This window comes from Mandrillus leucophaeus, unplaced genomic scaffold (genome assembly GCF_000951045.1).
Source record: "Mandrillus leucophaeus isolate KB7577 unplaced genomic scaffold, Mleu.le_1.0 Scaffold74, whole genome shotgun sequence".
In the NCBI taxonomy this organism is placed as follows: Eukaryota; Metazoa; Chordata; class Mammalia; order Primates; family Cercopithecidae; genus Mandrillus; species Mandrillus leucophaeus.
Window position 1 is genome coordinate 1400940 of NW_012108030.1, and position 7356 is coordinate 1408295.

The 7356-nt window shown below is 45.6% G+C and overlaps 2 protein-coding genes across 2 annotated transcripts in view; both read right to left on the minus strand.

Moving 5' to 3' along the window:
- LOC105528995 (sialic acid-binding Ig-like lectin 12) overlaps positions 1-7356 on the minus strand; it is a 36455-nt gene that overhangs the window by 28138 nt on the left and 961 nt on the right. The window contains exon 2 of the mRNA XM_011966051.1: positions 26-143. The gene's annotated coding sequence lies outside the window, so the exon portion shown is untranslated. The remainder of the gene's footprint in view (positions 1-25; positions 144-7356) is intronic.
- LOC105528997 (SIGLEC family-like protein 1) overlaps positions 1-7356 on the minus strand; it is a 17900-nt gene that overhangs the window by 9112 nt on the left and 1432 nt on the right. The window lies entirely within an intron of this gene.

Here is a 7356-nt window from a genome sequence, read left to right on the forward strand (position 1 = left end):
ATTAGTCGGGTGTAATGGTACATGCCTGTAGTTCCAGCTACTCAGGAAGCTGAGGTGGGAGGATCTCTTGTGCCTGAGAGGTTGACGCTGTAGTGAGCTGTGGTCACAACACGGTACTCCAGCCTGGGCAACACAGTGAGACCCTGCCTCAAAGACAAAAGAACAGGGGTTGTCCCCAAACTCTTTGTGAAGCCTCAACACCATGTTTGCTTTCCTCTCTCCAGTCTGCATTCCCACTCCACTTCCTCTTCAAAGAGTCTCAAATGCCAGGCTGAGGAGCTCGGACTCCCTCCCATGTCAATGGGGGAGCTCAGGGAAATTATGGAACGGTTTTGAACTGTGGGAGAACGGGTTTGGGTGTTCTAAAGATCCCTCTGGGTCTGCACTGAGGAGGAAACAACAGTCCAGGAGAAAGACGATGAAATCTGAGCTGGAACGGTAGCTATGGGGGACAGAGAGAAGGTGATATATTTAAGAGAGATATTCGAGAAATAAACAACATTTCAGGGGCGGACAGAGTACATTCCAAACTCCCTTGCCTTTCATTCAAGCCCTCCCTGATTTTGCCCCGCTTTTCCCTTACCTCGATATTCCCCATGCCTGCACCCTGTCATTCTTTCCATACCAAAAAAAAAAAGATTTTTTTTTTCCCTTTTTGAGACAGTCTTGCTCTGTCACCCAGGCTGGAGTGCAATGGCGCAATCTCAGCTCACTGCAATCTCTGCCTCCCAGGTTCAAGCGATTCTCCCGCCTCAGCCTCCCAAGTAGCTAGGACTAAAGGTGCCTGCCAGCACGCACAGCTAATTTTTGTATTTTTGGTAGAGACGGGGTTTCGCCATGGTGGCCAGGCTGGTCTCGAACTCCTGACCTCGGGTGATCTGCCCGCCTTGGCCTCCCAAAGTGCCAGGATTACAGGCGGGAGCCACTGCACCGGCCGAAATAGGGATCCTTTCCACAGATGCTCCACACATCCTTCCTCTGCCTGTTTCCTCAGGCCACTCCCCGTGTCATGGCGTCCTTCTGCAGCTCTGTCCTCTGCCCACATTCAAACCCTCTCTCTCTCTCCAAGTCCAGGTCAAATGTAACCTCCTCCTGGAAGTTCTCTCCTGGATCTCACAACCAGAAAGAAGCCTCCTCTCTCCGACTCTCTTCAGCAGCCCTAGCTATCCATCTCCTCTAGGGCAATGTCTCAGGTAAACCCTGAGAGTTGCCTACGTGATATCCAACCTCTGTTTCCTCCTTACTATTTCAAATTTGTTCAGGTGACCAAGCCACCAATTTGAAAAATAGTATCTCTGTTTTCTTGCCTCATCTGGGGTGGCCATATGGCAGAGTTCTGGCCAGTGAGCCAAGGAGAAGAAAAATGTTATCAAATTATTATCAGCGAATAAAAGCCTACTCAGCTTTTCTCCCCCCACCCCTCCACCGCTTTTTTTTTTTGAGTTCTGGCCAGTGAGTCAAGGAGAAGAAAAATGTTATCAAATTATTATCAGTGAATAAAAGCCTACTCAGCTTTTCTCACCCCCCGCCCTTTTTTTTTTTTTTTTTTTTTTCATGTAATACTAGCTAATAAAATTCCAGGAGTTGGTTTTAAAAACATAAGTTTTCATAATAAAGTACATGACTCTCAGAAAGAGTTGAAGGACATGTTTCCTGCCCCTGCAGCACTGAATCAAAAGATACTGTTCTGTGTTATAAAATGGTTCAAGGAATTTGATTTGATGTTGTGCAAAACTGAGACTGTTTATAAGAATGGCATTTATGTTCTCCTCTGCAATATACAGTTTTGTATGAATATTCATGACGGTTGCTGACTTGTTCTAGTCTTTGCTAATATGAATCTGCCCTTGGAAGAACAATTTAAACAAAATGGTCTTATGAGACTCCAAAGATGTTAGAAATTATTCCATGTCTCATGAAAATGATCCCCACATAAAATGGAATTCTGACGGGCTGTCTTACCTGATGATTTCTTGCTCTGGTAATAATAACATTGTAATTGACATCTCTGTTTTCCTAAACTGTATACCAATCTGTAGGACGGTACTCTTCTCTCTCATGAACAATGCAGAAAAAATAAATAAATAAATAAATAAAACCTGGCCAGGCACAGTGGCTCATGCCTGTAATCCCAGCACTTTGGGAGGCCAAAGCAGGTGGATCACGTGAGGTCAGGAGTTTGAGATCAGCCTGGCCAACATGGTAAAACCCTGTCTCTACTAAAAACATACACACACACACACAAATATATATATACACACATATATATACACACACACACATATACATATATATATACACACACACACATATATAAATATATATAGCTGGGCATGGTGGCAGGTGCCTGTAATCCCAGCTACTGGGGAGGCTGAGGCAGGAGAATCGCTTGAACCCGGGAGGCGGAGGTTGCAGTGAGCCGAGATTGCACCATTGCACTCCAGCCTGGGCAACAAGAGTGAAACTCCGTCTCAAAAATAAATAAATAAATACATAATAAAAACCTTTAACTCTGCTAGATTTATTACTGAGCACGCATTTTGAGAGACTTGTCTACTTAAAATACCAAACTTAAGAGGCTATCTGCTGGGGAGTTTTGGGAGTTCTTCTTTTCTGACACCGGCACCACCATTTCCTCCTCCTCACCTTCCCCTTCTTCCTTCCTGGAAGATGAATGTGATGCTGGAGATGGTGCAGCCACCTGGCAACTATGAGACAACTGTGAGGATGAAAGCTGGAGATCTGGGGATGTCGCTGACAACAACATGGAGAGCCTGGTTTTCGGAGGACCCTGTGGAGCTGTTGCAACAACCCCACGCAGCCCGCCGCCGTATCTCTTCTCCATTTGATTGTCGTGCTAGTTGGAAAACTGACCAAATGCCTTACCAGGGAATCTAGCCAAAAGTGAACTTCTAGGCCAGGCGCGGTGGCCTATGGCTAGAATCCCAGCATTTTGGGAGGCCGAGGAGGGCAGATTGCTGGAGCCTAGGAGTTTAAGGTCAGCCTGGGCAGCATGGAGAAACCCCATCTCTACTAAAAATACAAAAATTAGCCAGGTGTGATGGCACGTGCCTGTAGTCCCAGCTACTGGGGGGGCTAAGGTGGAAGAACTGCTTGAACCGGGGAGGCAGAGGTGGCAGTGAGCCGAGATCATGCCACTGCACTCCAGCCTGGGTGACAGAGCAAGACTCCGTCCCTGCCACAAAAAAAGTAAAGGTCCCATGCTTGCAGGAACCAGATGAAGGGGGCCTGTCTGTGAAGAGACAGGACACTCCTTGGGGACTCTTAGAAAACTTTTAGAGGAAGATGACAAGGGGACTATGCAGGGGGCTCTGCAGCTGAGGAAGGACAGTAGAATTTCCATGACTCCATTGTTCCAGTGATATTTCCACCATTGCCCCTTCACATTTCCATATCCACATGACATCCTTTTAAATTATAAATCAATCACGTCAGTTCCCTGTTCGTTACCATCTGTTGGCTTCACTTCACTGTCAAAATAAACTCTCAAATTTGACAGATTATTAGCAGACTGCTAGAAATACTACCTAACCCTACCTCCCCTCTGTTTCTCTCTCTCTCCTCCTTGGTCAGCTTCTGCCACTTCACAGTACGCAGGGAAGTAACTCTGTATCTATTCTGACCAGGATGTGAGTTCCTTGAGAAAATTAGCCATATCCAAATATCTTTTGCGTGTCATGTTGGAATCACCTTTGTGTACCACTCCTGGGTGGCCTTTGTGTGTCATGCCCAAGGTACCTTTGTGTGACATAATGGAGTCTACCTTTCAAAGTCAAATCTGAGTCACTTTTGTGTCTCTAGTACCCAACACACAATCTGGAACACAGCTGGTGCATAATAAATCTTTATCAAATGAAAGATTTGGAACCAAGAAATTTGGGATTTTGGCCAGGCATGGAGGCTCACACCTGTAATCCCAGCACTTTGGGAGGCCAAGGCGGGCAGATCACTTGAGGCCAGGAGTTCGAGACCAGCCTAGCCAACATGGCAAAACCCCTTCTCTACTTAAAATGCAAAAACTAGCCAGGTGTGGTGGCATGGGCCTGTAGTCCCAACTACCCAGGAGGCTGAGGTATGAGAATCACTTGAACCCCGGAGGCAGTGGCTGCAGGGAGCAGAGATCGTGCCACTGCACTCCAGCCTGGGGGGAGCGGGAAGGGGAGGGAGAGAGAGAGAGAGACAGAAAGAGAAAGAGAGAGAGGTATAAATAAATAAATCTGAGTTCTAACTGTGGCTCTGCAGATACCTTAATATAAATAAATAAATAAATAAATAAATAAATAAATACTCAACAGTCATGGTGGCCCATGTACTGTGCACTGGAGATTCACATGCTTCACATATTTTATTATTCTTAATCTCACAACAGCACTGTGATGTAGTTCTCAATGCATCACTTCACAGATAAAGAAACTGAGGCCCAGAACAGCAGAGGAACTGGTCAGGCTCACAGGGCCAAGAAATTGACATCCTGAAGTCATCATGTAGGTCCCTGGACTCCAAACCCAGTGTCCTTTCTGGTATGCCAGGCTGCCTTCAGAACTGCTGTGTCATCATGGTTCAAGCCTCTTCTCCTGAGTCCCATGCCTCATGTATAAAATATGATAAATCAACCTGTCCTGTCTACCTCACAAGGTTCGAGAGAGACAGTGGGAAAAGCATGTAGTTACGCACAATGTGAGTTGCAAATGTCTTCCCCCTGGACTTGTGTCGTAGGCAAAATTCTAAAGATGTCTCCCATTCCAAGATTCCTGTGCCCTGGTTATTCAATTAAACATTAATGTACGTGCTTCAGTGAAGGGACTTTGCTGATGGAGTGAAGGTGACTAATCTGCTGATCTTAAATTGAGGAGATCATCCTGGACTATCTGAGTGAATGTAATGTAATCACATGAAACTTTCAAAGCAGAAAAGTCAGAGAGATTCAGGAGGAAGAAAGGGAACAGACGAGCCAGAAGTGGAGGTCAGAGAGATGTGAAGCATAAGAAGGATTTGACTCACCATTGTTTGCTTTGAAGATGAAGGAACGAACCCACAAGCCCATGAGGGCAGCTCCTAGAAGCTGACAATGACCCCAGCAGACAGCGAGCAAGGGAATGCAGACCTCACTACTACAAAGCGTGGAACTGATTCTGAATGTGATTGGAAATGGTTCATCCAAAGGGATTCGAGAAAGCAACATACCCCTGCTGACACTGTGATTCAGGCCTTGTAAAAGCTGGAGCAGAAAACCAGAGGAACCACACTATGCTGGAACTTTTGACCTTCTGTGAGATCACACATGAGTGTTACTTCAAAAGCTGCTAAAGTTGGGCTGGGCCCAGTGGCTCATGCCTGTAATCCCAGCACTTTGGGAGGCCAAGGCAGGTGGATCACACAAGGCAGGAGTTCCAGGCCAGTCTGGGCAACATGGCAAAACCCTGTCTCTACTAAAAATATTTTTTAAAAATTAGCCAGACGTGGTGGCACTCGGGAGGCTGAGGAATGAGAACAGCTTGAACCCAGGAGACAGAGGTTGCAGTGAGCTGAGATTGTACCACTGCACTCCAGTCTGAGGACAGAGCGAGACTTGGTCTCAAAACAAACAACAAAAAAGCTGCTAAAGTTGTAGTTATTCTTATGAAAGCAACAGGAAACCCATACAACTTGTATTGAAGCCAGTTCAAAGGAAGGGTCCTAGATTCTTCAGTGAGTGGACGGCCAGCAGTCCAAAGGCTTGGTCTTTGCCTCCCATTTTCTAGGTATTTCTGGGCCAGGCCCTTCCCTCACTAGGGAATTGCTTCCTCGTTTCAAAGATAGTCTAAAGTTTGCAAATTAGTGGCTTTGTGAGGCAATTAAAATGCAAGGGGTTTTATTTAGCCTGCATTAAGAAACCTGCATACAGACTTTAATTAGTTGCAATGTTTAAAAATCAGGATCCTCACATAAAAGTCTGAACTCCCAGTTACTTTTTAATAAATTAGATCTGACAACACATGGCAGATATTAACTTTCCCCTTTAACACTGAACAATTGTTCTCCAGTCCATTCCTGGCCGTGCTCTCCCTGCTACACTCACCTGGGAGGTGCATATAACACAGTGGTTAAGACCGTGTGCTGAGTCAGCCTTCCTGAGTTTAATTTGGCCTCCACCACTTGCCAGCCGTGTGACTGTGGGCAAATTACTTCCCCTCTCCAGGTTTCCCTAGTTTCCTCACTTGTAACATGTAGATTTTAACAGGATTCATCTGGCAGAATTGTTGGATTAAATGATTAAATGAATCAATGTATGTAAAACCCTCAGAACACAGCCCAGCACAAAATAAGTGCTAAGCAAGTGTTTATCATTCACATCACCTGCCTGGTTCCCTTAGCATTTAAATTGTGACCGCTCTTGACTCATCTCTCTGCTCAGTGATGTTTTGATTCAAGAATCAGCCCTCTGCTTTTCCATTCTGATTTCTGCTTCTCTTAAAAAACGACTCCCTCCTTACATCAAGATGCTACTCAGGCTTCCAGATAACAAATCCTATCTCTCCATCATAAGCCACTTTTCCTTTTTTTCCCCACTGTCAAAATCCTTCCTCCTCCTGCTTTAATTTACAACCTCAAATCAAAGGTTGGGAAGAGCTGTGGACTGGTTCCAGTTGGGGCTTTGCCAGTAACTCGTTGGATAGCTCTGGGCAAGTTCTGTTCCCTTTCTGCTTCCCCTTTTTTTCCTCCTCGGTAAAACGGGAGGGTTACTGCAAACTAGGTAAGGGTCCTTCAGACTCAAAAACTCTGATCTCTTACATCTGTAATCCCAGCACTTTGGGAGGCTGAGGTGGGAAGATCGCTTGAGCTCAGAAGTTTGAGACCAGTCTGGGTAACATAGCGACACCCTGTCTCTACAAAACAATTAAAAAAAAAAGCAGCCCGGCATTGTGGGTGCAGGTACTCCAGAGGCTGAGGTGGGAGGATTGCTTGAGCCTGGGAGGTCGAGGCTGCAGTGAGCTGAGATTGTGCCACTGCACTCCAGCCTGAGTGACAGAGCAAGACACTGTCTCAAAATAAATAGATGAATAAAATAATGAAATAAAAATAAAATTCTGATCTCTTTCCAGTCTCATTTCCTTCTCCAGGACCTGGTGTATGCATGAGTTGTCTTCACAGGCGATCTCTTTTCCCTCCCCCTAAATTATTGTTTCTTTTTCCATATTTACCTCCTAGTCTCAGGTTCCAAAGAGCTCCAGCCTGGTCTTACCTCAGCACTGTTTCCTTAAAAACCGAATGTCCTCCTGAATTTTTGCATCAAGCGGGTTTGTCTGACTTCCTATTACTGTTTTCAATGACTCCAGATGCGCCCGATGAACTGAC